Source organism: Lonchura striata, chromosome 5, assembly GCF_046129695.1.
Source record: "Lonchura striata isolate bLonStr1 chromosome 5, bLonStr1.mat, whole genome shotgun sequence".
Lineage (NCBI taxonomy): Eukaryota > Metazoa > Chordata > Aves > Passeriformes > Estrildidae > Lonchura > Lonchura striata.
The window spans coordinates 53757700-53773306 of NC_134607.1; positions in this window are offsets into that span (position 1 = coordinate 53757700).

Consider the following 15607-nt stretch of genomic DNA (forward strand, 5'->3'; position numbering starts at 1 on the left):
GCCTGTGAGGGTTTCTGCCATTATAATTGAGGTGTAGGTTTCTGCAGGCAGGCCCTATGTGCATATGCCTTGTCACAGGTGGGGAGTTTTCAGGGAAGACACACAGTAGAAAAGTGACCAGAAGTAGGCAGGAACTGATTAAACTGAGCAAGAAGCATCTTAAAACAGGAGACAACTTCTAAGTTGTCCATGTTTGTCTCTGCTAATAAAGTGGGAGACCTTGGGTGCCTGCAGAGTCTTTGAACTGTGCTCAATATCCAGGCAGCCTTGATTCATGGTGAGGTCAAGCATCCATAGGCACATTGCTCTGGCGACTGCACACCCAACAGGGTAGTGAATTCTGCAGGTCCTTTCTGGTCAAGATGCTCTCAATGCTTTTCCTCCAACTTCCCTCCAGCCATCCACCAGGCTCATTGGCTTTCTACCAGATTTCTGCACCTAGTGGGGGCAGCTTTGACACTGCTATCCTCAGTTCTTTACCAGTGTAATTATACCACCAATGAAGATAAGATTTTATGCAGAAAAACAGTGAAGCTTGTGCTCTTCTCCTCCTTGCCTTCTGTCATGGAGATTTTATTTCTGCTGGGAAAAAATACTGAGGTCTTTGCTGGCCAGGCAAGGGAGGATCAGTCTGCAGGATACCCAAAGGTAATGGGAGTGACCAGATGCTCTCTGAGACCTAATGATAAGAGACAGAATACATTTGAATTCTCTCTGAGCAGTTTGCTGTACAGTAAATGAAGAACAGGATTTTCATGCTGAGTTTCTAGGTCTATTTATGAGCAAGTTACTTTATACAGTTTCATCTACAGAGTCATTGCCAAAGAACTTCCCATCCTGCAAAATTTGCTCTAATTTCACAGCATAACAGCCTTGTCTGAAGTTTTTACTGGGGCGAGAATGAACTTCACTGCTTTTAATTTTTAGAAGTTTGTTCTTTTAATATGCAAATTTTGAAATACATGGGAAATTAGAAAGATAAAAGAGATTTAAAAGAAATCTTATGATGCCTTGGTTTTTAGAAGCATGGAAACAGAAGATATATACTGGCAGGATCTGGCTCCTGCAGGTTCTGAAGCAATCTGGTAATATTTTGGTTTTAATCTTCTGTATAGAGTTCCAACCTTCAGTAAATTGTGATACTGTTATACCTCACTGAGATCTTAACTGGGCATATCCTACTTCCAGAGATTAACTATATCAAAAAATTCCAGTTAAACAAGGTTAATCAATTTAGGGTTTGGGTTTGGTTTGTTTTTTTTTTTTTAATGATGCTTTAGTGCCAACATGTTCTTTTTTAGATGGAAAATCATCCCAGAGCAGGTGTACAGACATTTGGCAAATTCATATGAGCACAGCCCAGCACAGGGAGTGAGATGTGGATTTTGAAGCAATTCTGACAGTGAGACTGACAGGAACATGGTTTGCATATTAGGGAGGAGAGGCAGTCTTCCTGGCAGCAATTTGGAGGAAAAAAAGCTAAAGATCGTTGACAGGAGGAACTACTGAAAATGTGATTTAGAGGAAGAAGTTGACTCCCAGTGTCATAAATGTAAGTACCTTATCTTGCTCTGAACCAACAAGGACCAAGTCTGAACACAGACTGGCCTTCAAGGCAGTTCATCCCCAGTTAACTTAGAATGAGCACAGTGCTCCAAGGAGGCAACCAGTCTGAGCAGTAAAGTAATGTAATGGGCACACTCACATGACCCTGGTACCTTCTTCTCTGGGTGAACTTTGCATTTCATGTCATGAAATCATAGGATGGTTTGGGTTGAAAAGGACCTCCAAGATGATCTAGCTCCAGCACATCTGCCATGGGCACTTTTCAGTATTCCAGTTTGCTCAAAGCCCAATCCAGCCTGGCCTTGAACGCTTCCAGGAATGAGGCATCCAAACATCTGGGCAATCTGTTCCAGTGCCTCATCACCCTCACAATTAAGAATTTCTCCCTAATATTTAGTCTAAACCTACCCTTTTCCAGTGTGAAGCAACTCTTCCTTGTCCTATCACTACATGTCCTTGTAAAAAGTCCCTCTCCAGCTTTCTTGTAGGACCCTTTTAGGTAGTGGATGGTGCTATAAGGTCTTCCCATAGCCTTTTCTTCTCCAGGCTGAGCAGTCCCAACTATCATAGCCTTTCCTCATAGGAGTGGTGCTCCAGCCCTCTGGTCCTCTTGATGGTGCTTCTCTGGACTCACGCCAGTACTTCTGTGTCCTTCCTTATGTGGACTCCAGAGCTGTTAGCAGCATTCCAGGTGGGGTGGTCTTGTGAGAGTGGAGAAGAGGTAGAGAATCACCTCCCTCAACCTGCTGGCCATGCTTCTTTTGATGCAGCCCAGGATAGGGTTGGCCAGTGTCAGATTATCCATAACTTATATACTTCGAGTCTTTTTAATGGTTACAAAAAGAACCTTCAGTAGATATGAAATTCCATACCAAATAAGGCTTCCTTTCAAGCCAGATATCTGTCTGAGTACTAGACACTAGAAACCTGATGGGTGAGTATCATTTCAGGTAATTTCTCCCTCTTCTTTAGGTGTGCTAAATGGTACAACTCTTGCACCTGGTACTAAAATTATAGGAGCCACAGCTAGGCAAGAATTATAAAACCTGGCCTCTCATATTGTAGAGCAAAGCATATAATTAATAATTTATAGTTGCTTTCAGATTCCCAGGGCCTAAATGAACACTGTAATACTTGAGTTCCAAATATTGAAGAAAGAAGTTTACTTGTTTTATGAGATTGTTTCCATTGCTGATATTTTTAAATTAATGGAAATGTTCTTATTAGACTATTCATTTTTATTAAAGCTTGTTTTTGCACTACACAAATGCAGGGATACATTTAACTGACAGTAGTATTCCTTTATCCCAGTGGATTTTTTAATCCACTTTAAAATATTTTTCTTCTGTATGTAATGCTTTATTTTGCACAAGGATGCAATTAAGACAATTTAATTCTTCAGATGTATAGTAAGGCCTCTTATTCTCTCATAGAATACTTAGAAGATCTTAAAATGTTTATTCTTTTCTGCTAATTTAAGACCAGATGTTAGTTACTTAAATCTCGTGGACAAGTCTGTGATTTGAGTGTTCTTCAGGACTGAGGCAACTCAGTGAGTTTCTCCATCTCTCCCTTTGCCTCCAACTCCCTTGTGCCAAAGTCTGGGTGATGACAGAAAAATCAGGAGCTCCTGTCCTCCCTGCCCAGTGTGCTTCCAGGACTGCTGCAGGGGGCAGGCTGACTTCCATGGGAACCTCAGTTCCATCTCTTATGGTGAGGTGAGCAGCCACTTTGGGCTTTGGGATGGAGCATGAGTTTGGCAAAGGTGAGCCAGCAGAAACTTCCCTCTGATGTGTTCAGGTTTCTTAACCAATGCTGAAAAATCCTCACTAGTGAAACTGGTATTATTGGTGTCTACTTAGCTGTGGCAGAGTTTAGGAGCTCCAAGACAGGAAAGCATAAATGTGGCCACTGCTGGAGCTTCCACTGAAACAGATGTCATAACTTCCTGTCCTTGGAAGAAGTTGTCATTCATTTTCTCCCTTGGTCTCCAGAGGAAACTCTGACATCCCAGTTAACTCTTCTAAATGGTAAAGAAGCTCTATTAAAAAACTAAAACTAAAAAAACCTGTTTTGTACTCTGCAAGTACAGGTGGACACTTAGCATGGTAATAGGCAAGACCTACAAGCACCAATTCTCACCTGCATAAGCTGATAGAATGATCACAAAGGAAGGAACTTTTCAGGGTAAAAGCATGTCAAGTGGCTGGAGTGTAAAATGAAAATACAGTCATATGTGAGCCACATCTCCCAGATATAGTAGGGGAAATTTCCATCTGGAGTCTTATTTTATGGCAGTCATTGATCTGTGGAATAAAACATTTTGCAAAGAAAATAAGAAAAATAAACAATGTCATATTATAGTCACAGAAAATAAAAGGCGTGCTCATCTTATGCTAAATGTGGTCATGCCACCAATTTTGTTTATTGCTTAAAAGGAAAACAGTCTCTGAGACCTAATCTGTTTATAAGCTTCCATATTATCTCCATAGACATAGACCAATGTCAAGACATAGTAGAAGTAGAGCTAAAAGGACAGTTGATAAAACCTTTGTCTGTTTACAGTGAATATTCAAAATCTTTGTCCAGGTTTCCCTAAATGAATAGAATTTTAATTTTCAAAGTGTCTTTCTGTCATTTAAGATCTAAAAGTAAATCCAGTGATTTGGCTTTTTTTCCCCCTGAATGCATTGTCTTTTTAAACTGATGACCTGAGAAAAAAGAGCATTTGTCAGAAACAAAAAAAAAAAGAAGATTAAAAAATTAGTATGTGTTTTAGCAGGATTCACTTTTGAACCTAGTATTTTAGTTGTGAAAAAAAGATTAATTACAATTTCCCTGTGAAACTGGTGGGTAGAGCTGATGATAGCACAGGAAGATTCCTGTCTCTTCTGCAGGAAGAGACTGCATTAAAACATCTGTAGACGATACAGGTACCATTTCTGAAGCCAATGTCTGCTCCAAGCCCAAACAGCAAAGAGACAAAAAGTCTCTTATTAACTTCAGTGTGCTTTGGATTAGGCCTTCTTTAATTGGAACCTGCTGTAGCATGGTACTTTTACTATCTCCTTTTGAAAAAGCAGTCTTTTTGAATTTGAGGCAGTCAAAAGGAAAGGGAGTTTTGTGGATGTAGTAAGCATTCTAGGCTATGGGGTCCTCTTTTCACTGCCACAAGTACTGCTTTGCACTATTCACTTCAAAGTAAGTACCATGAAAAGGAAAAAAAAATAGAAAAGTGGCGCAATTCAGCAAAGGATATTGGTAAATTTCCAAAACCAAGATAATTTTGAGTTTTGGAATGAGAATAATCCCATAAAACCTGTGATTTTATGGCTCAGGAGACTATTAATACATTTATGGGGTTTTCCACCTTGAGATCAAGGTTGCAAAGGCTCTGTTGACCCAAAAGAAGTACAATGTATTAGCAATCTCTGGGTTTTCTTTCTTGTTTTTTTACAGCTTTCACATCTGACCCATACAGAATCAGCCCTTGCCATCAGACTTGGGAAAGGGCAGGCAGGATCAAATGAGCCAAGTACTTGAACTTGCCTCAGGCCATGAAAGGGACAAACCCATTAGACCCTGGGGCAGAGGCAGAGTAGATACTGTGCTTTGCTATGGCTGCTGAGATTTGTGCAGAAAGGTCACTGGCTTCTCAAGATGACAGCCAGACCTTCACCACACCAGCAACAAGTTCATTCACATGGAGAGGATGCAGAGAGACCTTAACAGCTCCCTGCAGCATATGCTCAAAGGCCATTTCACTGTCTGGTGAGTTACTTCTCTCTCTTGTGAGGGCTGTCCTGAGGAATTTGTGCCTAGGCATAATATTTAACTGCCCAAGGTCCTGTTCCTGCATGACAGAGTCACCTCCATGAACAGGCTCAGGGCAGGTTAGGACAACACCTTAGCTAGGAGCACTGCTCAAGCTTAGTGCCCATCAGCAGTGTTCCTAGTTGAAGATCTAATTCTGGAGTCAGGATTATTTTTTGGTTAACAATATCTCTTTTTTTCTTAAATTCAGAATTGGTCCAGCACTTCCTTTCTGGTTTGGGTTCTGTGCTGGTAGAGGAAATTTTTCCCTGCCATTGGGGTGCTTGCACTTGGTTATTTGGCAGCTCTTAAATAAGCCTGCCCATGGCATGCATCTCAGGTGTGGGCCTCAAATATTAGCCCTTCTGACTTTGAAAATGTGCAATCATTCTACTACCTGCAACTTCTGCATGTCACTGTTCACTGTGTTTTCAATCATTAGCTATTTTATTGTTATTTATTGTACTTGTCTATCTTTGCACCACTAACTTTGGATTATCCTGAAGAGAATCATTCAGTTCTCTGTGGAAACTAGAGTGGGGTGTTTCTGGGGTTTTTCACACGTACACCAAACACCATTCTCTTGGAAGCAGGCATACAGAAATTCTTACACTGCTTCAATGTTTATTTTGATTTTTTAGTGATACTTTCTCCATCAGGAGGGTGAAGCTTCCCAGCTTCACCTTGTGAGCTCCTGGAAAGGGCTGGGAATGTTTCCACTTGGTTGAGACCAGTCAGGATGAGCTAACAACCACATCTGCCACTATGGCATCTTAACAGGAACAGTGCTGGGGACTCATGGCACAGTCATTGCCCTTGAACACCTAACAGGCACACAGTACCCTGTAAAAAAAAGGATATAAAGACATACTAGCAGGAAAATACAGCATTTAATTTAATTATCTAGAGCAGGCACACCTCAGTGAAACTGCCTTTATGAGGTACTTTTATTTTTATGGACATATTTGATAGACTTAGTTTAAATAAGAAAGCAATTGAGTAACTAGAGCATGTGGAGACTTCTGATAAGAATCCGTCTTTCAGGTTATTAAACAAACTGCATAGCAAGTGCTCAATTATTCTTCGAAATGCTTAAGCAACACCTTTGGTTAAGATTCCCATCTAGAATTACCTCCCAGTAAGTTGCCTCCCAGTAATTTCCAAGAAGCAGCATGCAAACAGCACACACCCCTGTTCTGGATAATAAAGACTTCTGAGAAAAATCTTAGGATTAATAAACAAGCCACAAAGGCACCTGGGAAACCAAACCTTCTGAAGGAATTTTACTTGCTTCTCACTGGACTCTCTGTGGCATTGGGTCTGATGTCTGCATGTGAAATGAGACTCAATAATTACATATTCTTGCTCTCCATTTCTGGCCCTGACTGCAACATTTGAGAAATCACTTCAGACTGCAGCATGTAGAGTGATGCAGACTTTTGGTGAGCAAAGTTCAATGAAGGCATAGTGAGCCTGAGATTGTGCACACTTAGGGTTGTTGTCAAAGCAAGCAGCCATTGTACAGCAAGCAGTGGGAGCCCCAAAACCCTCTGCAGAGCAAAGAGGAACTCTGAGGAGCATGGTTGTGCTTCTTAGTCATGGTACAAAACATGTCAACATGGGCTTTGAAGAGGCAACCAGAAGTTGACGTCGTTGACGTTGTTGTGATACACTTAGGTTTTCTCACCCACTACCAAATATATGGGTCCTACAGAACTCTGAAAAAAGGAATTCCACTAAACCCCTGAAACTAGTTGTCTAAAGCAAGAGCCACATAATATCAGCAGGCAAGACTAATAACAAAGATCTGAAGAAAATCACAGGGGAAATGAAGTCTTGAGTCGGGCTGACCAGTTAGCTGTGAGTTTGAGGTCTGTGATTTCTCTGTTTTAGCTGCAGACTTGGCTCCTTGTGAGGAGTTGTTGGTTTCCCTGCTTCCCTGTCAGCTTGGACCTCTGGTGAGTCAACTGTTGTGCATCTGGTAAAGCCAGGGAATAACAAGCAGGTCAGAGAGAGATGTGTGTGAATAAGCATGTAGAGGACAAGAATAAAGGGGGTCAAGAGAGGAGGGAATATGCTTCAGAGCTCCCAGAGAGCTCTCTCCCAGTGCTGCCCCAGGTCCCTGCCTGCTGGTCCCCTGACCTTGTCTGCCAGCACATGCCACAGAAAGTAGGATTTTTCTTTATCTTTTTTTCTCTTCCAAGGCAGACACTACCAACACATCAGATTTAATTCTGAAATCCAGTTGACAGGATGGCTCTAGGTTTAACATACTTTCCTATAAGAAGGGACATTGCTCACAGGGCACACAGCTGTGATTTCCAAAAGCTAATCCCACAAGGTGTGCATCCTGGCAAGGTGACAAGCCATGAGTGATGAAGCAAAGCTGTCCCCCAAGAGAAGCACCAGTAGGCACTTGGCCACACACAGTCAACAGCAGCAAACACTTGTGAACACACTCCGCTCACCCAGCAGGGGCCGAGGGGGTGCAGAGTACCCACTGTCCTGCTACACAAGGGACAGGGCTGCTCTGCCAGTATCAGCACGTGAAACATGCAGGGCTGGACAATGAGGCTTGGCCATCCCATCCAGGTCCTCCTGATGGTTTCACACCATGGGCTGGGGACAGGTCTAAATGCCCAAGCTATTGGGGACAGTTCTGGTGGAGCTGGAGGGTGTCATGGGAAGGTTAGGCTCCATTGGCTGGAGAAACCTGCTTGGTCTGAGGCTGTGAGGGGCTTGCTCAGCTCTGGTATGGGCCTGTGAGTCAAAGCACAGCTTTGTTTCAATACATTGGCAACCAAAATAGCTGGTTCCTTGGGAACCAAATTAACTCAACAGAAGTATCAGCTGCTTCAAAATCTCTCTCCACTGTCCCATCTTAAAAATGCAGGTTGTTCTCTGAAGTTTTGTAAAATGATGGAATCATGGAATAGTTTAGGTTGGAAGAGATCTTTAAAGGCCATCTAGTCCAGCCCATTGCAATCAGCTGGGAAACAGTTTGCTTAGAGACCTGTCCAACCTGGCCGTGAATGGACCGGGGCATTTACCACCTCCCAGGCAATCTGTTCCAAACTTGGAAGAAAGTAAGGAAATGAGTACTTGGAAGTGAGTACTAGACCCAGTACAGAGGATGTGTTCCTGCTCATTCCTCACAGCGCGTCCCTGCTGCATGCCCAAGCTGGGCCTGATGCATGGCCAGTACCACTGTGCCTCCCCCACCATGGACAGTGTGGGTTTGTGTAGACACTCAGGGTGAGCCACAGTGGCTCATACTTCTGACGAGCCCCGCAGAAATCCAACAACAGGTGGGTTTAAGCCAGCTATGTAGTGGTGAATGCCACTTCCCTGGCAGACATTTCTAAGATAATGCCATTGTGTTCTCCTACATGAGCATGTTGGTGAACACTTAAGTTTTTAAGAGCTATTACTGCAACAAAGTGGGAGTGCTGCACAATAGCAAGTCAGAAGTGCAGCAAATCAGAAGAGGCAGATGCAGGGTTGCCACATTCACTGCTGTGACCTCTCCTGGGATTATAAACTTGGTAGGAGAAAGAGGAAAAGAAGAGTGACACAGTTTAACAGTGTCTATAACTAACATGGTAGGAAAAATCCAGACCTAATGTAAGAGATGATCATATGACATAACAGAATTGCTCATCTGTTAAGCATTACTAAATGCTTACTATACTAAGCATTGCTGATCTCCAGGAAATGTACCTAGGTGAAACTGAAGATTTTTAAATCTAAAACTGATGGCATAAATCAAACTCTCTTTAGGCTCCTGCAATAAGAGGAGAAAAGGAAATTGCTTTTCAGCCCAGAAAGCATGCTCCTGGTAACTGATAAACTGGCTGTGACTCTCTGCAGAAAGCATGATGAATAGTGAGAAAGCAAGTATCAGAACTATATCAAGCCTCCAAAATGACAAAGGGAATGACAGCAGCTCTTGCTGGAGAAATCTGGGTCCACAGGAGATCCCTGTGGAAGGGAGGGCAGTGGGTGGGAAGGGGAACTGCACCATATATGTAAGGGATCAGAGAATATCTAGTTTGGAACTGCATATCATTCAGGGGCTTTCCTGTGTCCAGCTGCTTAACGCTGGAGCTTGAAAAGATACACAAGGAAATGCAAAGGTACCAACACATTTCCACTGTGCTAGCCAAAAGATGAGCTGCACCCTTACTGAGGTAGAGAATGAAGAGGATGTGAGCTTGAAGAAAAGAAGCCATACAAGATGGAGACCTGACATCATCCTTTCACAAGATTCACTGACTTTTAGCTAATGATTAGGCATGTCTCCTACACTTCTCCTATGGACAGCAGAATGAAGGTGGGCCCTATTGGCAAGCAGTTCAGCCCACCTGTCAGGTAGATGTGTGTGATATCTTCTAGAAGGATTTCTTTTCTAGTCATCTATACTAGAAGGAGTATAGATGACTAGCTTCAGCCAAACATTTAGTGTTATAAAGCCAACTAACTTCAGAGGTCTCCCATAGTGGCACCTACATTAGAGCTGATCCCTGTCACATGCTTTTACAGTCAAGGGAGAGAAGGCAGTGCCTTTTGAGTACAATTCACCTACCTTTTCTTATGCTTTTTTCCTAGGATGAGATGAATTCTCACCCCAGTGACTATAATTGATGCCCAGATCATCCATAGGTGTGTACATTAATTGAGATCCTATCCCTTGTGTCAAATTAAATCAATGCCCCCACCCTCCACCAAAGTACTGATTTTGGAGACAAGATGTTGTCAGCTTCTGATGCTTCTGGATGCCAGTGCTGATGGCTGCTGCATTAATTCTGCCATCTCACCAGCTGTGGACGTTCTGATAAGGTGAATTTCAGGGAAGCCTTTCTGAGGGCAATAAAGGGTTCATGTATCTAATAAAAGGAAATTGAAACTTGGTAGACAAGCTTCCTTGGAAAAATACCTACTCTGTCTAAACAGTTCATGCACAGCAAGAGGGATTCTGGAACAAAATGTAGCCTTGTAATCGAGTTCTAGTCCCTGCTGTGTAAAAATACAGAGTAGATCCCTGCTATAAAAATAGATCTTTCAGAGGAAAGATTCAGAGCAAAGACGAGGGTGCCCAACAAAGGTGGGCAGCAAAAATGCCCAGCAATAGATTGTATATGTCACCTTGACGAGATACTTAACTGTCTGCTTTGCAGCACTTCTGAGCAAATATGTTCCATTTTGTGCCTTGTGATAAGTTCAATGTCTTGGCTTCACCCCACCACCCCTGCCACCCTCTATACCCTTTGTTGCTAGAATTTTAAAAACTTGAATTTGGAATAGGCTTGATTTTCCTCATGTCTGTGTGTCTCACCTCAGTGCCATTGAAAGTCATGACACATAACAGAGAAACAGCTGTGCAGGAAACTTCAGGCATCTGTTTAATATTAATTGCATGTATTCCTAAAAAGTCATAGCATGTTTTTAAAATTTCACTGCACATCTGGTTTGTCACTGCTAAGGGTTTTTTTTTTTTTTAGTAGGCTTTATCTGTGAGTCACTGAGAACTATCAGCCACAAGCTGTCCAGATACTGAGGAGATGCACAGGCAAGTAAAATGGAAGAGATGTTTTTAAACAGCTTCTAAAATCCCACAGTTCTGAACAAAATGACAAAGCAACACCGACTGTTAGCTGCCCATCAGCAGACACCAAGCTATAGGAAATGTAAATTTAGGAAAGGTTATTCTATTAATAAATACTGTATGGTTTAGTAGATACATCTTCCATATGAATCCTGAGCCAGACTGTAGGCAAGAATTTCTTTTTCAGATTGTCCTTCTTTTCAGAGGACAATCAGTTCTCCTGCAGTTGCCCAAAACCCCACAACTTGTCCCCTTCTGCTATACCCGTTCCCCCTCTTACACTGACCTACTTGCATTTAGCCATAAATTGCTTTTCCTGATGACTCAGCAAGTCTTGCATAAAGAAAAGTGGTCTCTAGATGATCAGGTGAAACAGGTGCTCTTCAACTGGAACAGCTCTGCAAAGCCTCCTCTTGCAGGAGGCCCTCCTGCTGCCCAACACTGCAATAGAATCGAGGAGCATGGAATTGCAGCCTCCACTGCCAGGGTAGGAGCCCCAGACCTCAGGAGGGCATGGCAGCTAGTCCCACTGGCATCCATGAGCTCCTGAAAATTGCATCGTCTTTGAGAAGCTTTTTAAGAATTATTGATTAAAAATGAATGAACAAATGCTTGATAAAAGACTTTTGCACATTTTTCTGTATGTCACCCCCTAAAAGGCAAGGACCCCAAAAAGCATTGCTTTGAACGACTCCTCCTTTATTTTAGAGACTATTTTTTCTAGAGTTCCTCTTGCATACTGCTCATGACAGAGTGTTTCTCACTGTCAGCTGTTTGAAATACTGAGTGATGACAACCAGTAATTAAGTTAGTAACAAATTATGATTTGAAATGTTTATTAATACCTCTAAAAAAGCACTAGAAGGCATACATTTGGAAAAACACAGCTTTGCCACATTCACTGTTTCACTTCACAGCAGTGAATGTGGCACCCCACAGTGAGCTCAGTGTCAGCACCCCTTGCACCAATAAACAAAGTCTTGATATTTTTACAGATATAGATGAAATTTAACTCCTGTCAGAGCGCAAGTACATTATTTGTGGATAACCATGAAGCAGGACAACATAGAACCTGCAAAGCATTGTTTAGAAAATAACTTTAATTAACAGCTGCATTCACAGACTGCAGAAGAAAAAGAAAAATAATATTTAACCTGCAGAATTGCCACAGCCCAAATGCTGCAGCAAGGGCAGCTCTTTGTGCTACATCCTAGTTAAAAACCCAGGCTGTACTTCCAGGGCTTTATCCATCTCCAAGTATTGAGGATGGACATGAAGATAAGCCCTGCTTTTGCTCCTCTCATTGGACAGGGACAGGGCGCATTGCATGGCTGTGTTGCTGGTAACAGCACATACCTTCTGGGTTGTGCTGTTACAGAAGCAAAGATCCTTCAGCGAGATAAGGCGCTATCTAGACCAGAATTAAAAGCATCCAGCCATTCTAAAACTCTCTGAACATGGATATAAAATACCTATTGTGGGCAGAAGAGCAAGCTTGACCCTGAAGTCAGATGCAGTGGGGTCCTGAGGTCTCCCTCATCTGCCTCCAGGCTGGTTGGAACACTGCAGAGCCAGGCTGTGGAACTCTGTGTGGAGCAAACTTAAGTGCTTTTCTAAAATGAAGCAACTTTCCTCCCTGACTGGTGCCCCGAGGACACAGCACTTGGCAGTTTATACATGCCAAAACTGGTAAACAGAGGCTAGGAAGATTGAGTGACTGTCCCTGCTCCCAAACCCTCCCCAGTGCTGCTGGTGGGGGGGTCCTGGTACATGGCAGCACTTCTTCACCTGCCCTGGCTCAGGTTGGGCCGTGATCATTGTCCAAGACCTTTTCCTCAGTTAGCAAGAGATGCCAGGATCCAACCCAAGAACAGTGAAGGGAATAGATCTACCTTGGCAATTATCACCAGAAACAGGTTAAACACAGGAGAAGCTCAAAAGAAATCACCCAACATGGATCTTGGGGTTTTACCTCACCAGAGTGCCTCACCTTAAAAAAACTTTTTCCTAGCATGACTTCACCCTGAGCTTCCTTGCTGCTGGCAAACGACAACATGATGCAAAAGCTAAAAGCCCATGTCTAGCATATGCTTGTATCAGGGACAAGCAGGGACAGCATAGTTGGACAGCCAATGTCCCCATGCTCCCGAGTGTCACGCACATGCCTGTCTCTGTGCGTGCACAGGATTTCCATGGCACTGGTGCTTGTGTGCAAAGGGGGCAGCTCTGTAATTTACAGTCTGGGGACATTTGTCTTCATGCAGCAATTGTTCTGGCAGCACAAGACAACCATGGTACTGCTGCCAGAAGGGAAATACAGTTCCCAGCACACAGTTCCTGTGGCCACTTCAGTGCAGAGCAGGTTGGACACAGGCTGGTGTGCCTCTGAAGCCAGTGGGTGGGGAGGCTGAGGCAGTGGGGAGCCTGGGCACAGAGCAAAAGCAAGTGCCAAGACATCGCAAGAGAGGGAGCGAGCGGTGCACAGCACGCAGAACAAGATCTGTTCAATTCCATCAGTCAGCACTCTCTTCCAGAAGATGACCTATTGAACATTTCCAGGAATAGCTGTGCCAAGCCTGTCAACTGTTTCTTGGAAATACACTCAAGAAAAATGGCTTCCTTCCAGTAGGGATCTGCAGAAAGCCTGGACTGGATCAAGGCTGCAGTCAGTTGCTGAGGTGGTGATACTGTTGCATCAGCTCATTCGGGAGCAGAGGATGCATGGGGCCTGGAGGAAAGGCTGCCTTTTCTTCCTCTTCTCACATCAAATGGTAATGATGGGGAGGGAAGCTGTGATTTCTTTTTTTCAGATTGCCTCAGCTCACTTGTATGCTTATCCTTATTTGCAATCTCCAGCAGTAAGCAGATAAGAAAACCTGCAGTGCTGCATGTGACTGGGCTGCCAGCCCAACACACAACCTACCTGGGCTGTTTCATAGGCAATCACTAGCATCAAGCTGCCAAGACCGACACATAGCCCCACAATCATAACTCGCTCCCAGTGCAGTATTCTTGGTATTCCCTTATCATTTTATTGCTTGAATTAACACAAGGACATAAAGTTATCACTGTGGTACCAAAGTTTCACTCCCTGCACCAACAGTTGTGTGGATAGTAGGGTGGAGAGCTGGGTTGAAATATGCCAGGGGACAGTCCTGTTGTGGTGGCCCTGTGCCAGCTGAAGGGTCCTGCTGGCTCAAATAGACCAGCAGGGAGAGGGGTTGTATGTCAAAGGCGATGGGGTGTACCTGCTTGGACCTGTCCCCATAGTGCACACCAGGGCCTGCACACCTGCCACTGCCAAACCCACTCCTCTTTTCAGCAAAGTACAAAACAAGGTTGTGCACTGACCAGAGCTGAAATTGAAGCCTTGCAGCTCTGGTGCAGCAGGTGGCTTTTGCACAGTGGGAATCCAAGTCCCTCATCATGGCTCCCCAGTCGTTTTCCCCCAGTTGCTTTCAGATCACTCTCCAACATGCATCTGAGTGAGCAAACACCATGGAAATTAGTGTTTCCCCACTGCAGTTGCTGCTTTGCCCTGTGAGAGAGACTGTAGGGATGCCTTTTCGAGTTTCTCTGGATTGACTCCAGATCTGGATTTGCATTGGGTCCTTTCTGACGGGTTACAAATAAACCAAAGTAATGGGCTTTGGCATTGCTTGGCAGACTGTTAATAGGATATAGAGCCTTTCATTTCTGGATCATTAATTCAAACCAGCCCAGATCAGTAGTGGTCACATTTTGTTGCAGTGTAATAGCTGTATAATAACCTCTCTGAACAGAATTAGTGAGTCCATCACCACAATTTTTATTAATGATAATAACTTGTGTTGGCTTTCTCAGCAAAGGAGCCCACGACTGATTATGCCCCAAAGCTGGGGCTCCCTGGAGGAGCAGGGGCAGGTGGTAGCTGTTTTCTGCATCAGCCCAGAGCAGTCCCTGGGGCTGTTCCTCTGTTCCGTTTACAAGGTGAACCTCCCCAGCATGCAGAAAAAGACCACCTGAGCAGTTAGCATCTCTGTGGCTATTAAAAGTCAAGCTCCAGATGTAGCCTCCAGCTTGAAAAGTCCCCACAGTGCCTGCTTGAGTGTGGAAGTGTAGGATTGCTCTGCATTTGCTTTCTTTCCTTATATTCTTTCTAAAGCATCTGTTAGGTGAGTCTCTGAGTCAGGACACAGGGCTGCTCAAGTCTCTGCCAGGCCTGTATTTGACCTAAGAGGGATGTTTTTCCTTTGTTTTTTTTTTTTTTTTTTTTTAACCTTCTCTCTGCCAGGCCTGTGTTTGACCTAAGAGGGATGTTTTTTCTTTCATTTTTTTTTAACCTTCTGATATTCTGAAACCTTCAAAGGGGACATTAATGATATGCAACGTGCTTGTCTAGAATCTATTCACACTTTTACCCCTAAATTCACACATGGAATTGTATATATTGCACACATCCATCATTTGTCTCCATTTTTGTAATAGCCCAATAATTTAAAAACTCTATGAATGATTTATAATATGTTTCTGAGGAAGGAGGGCTAGACTTCTTTTTCTCTTTCTGTGTCAAATCCAGTTAGCTGACTACCACGTAATTTCAAAAATTAATTAAAATAAGCTTTCTGTTTTCCTGGGAGGAAT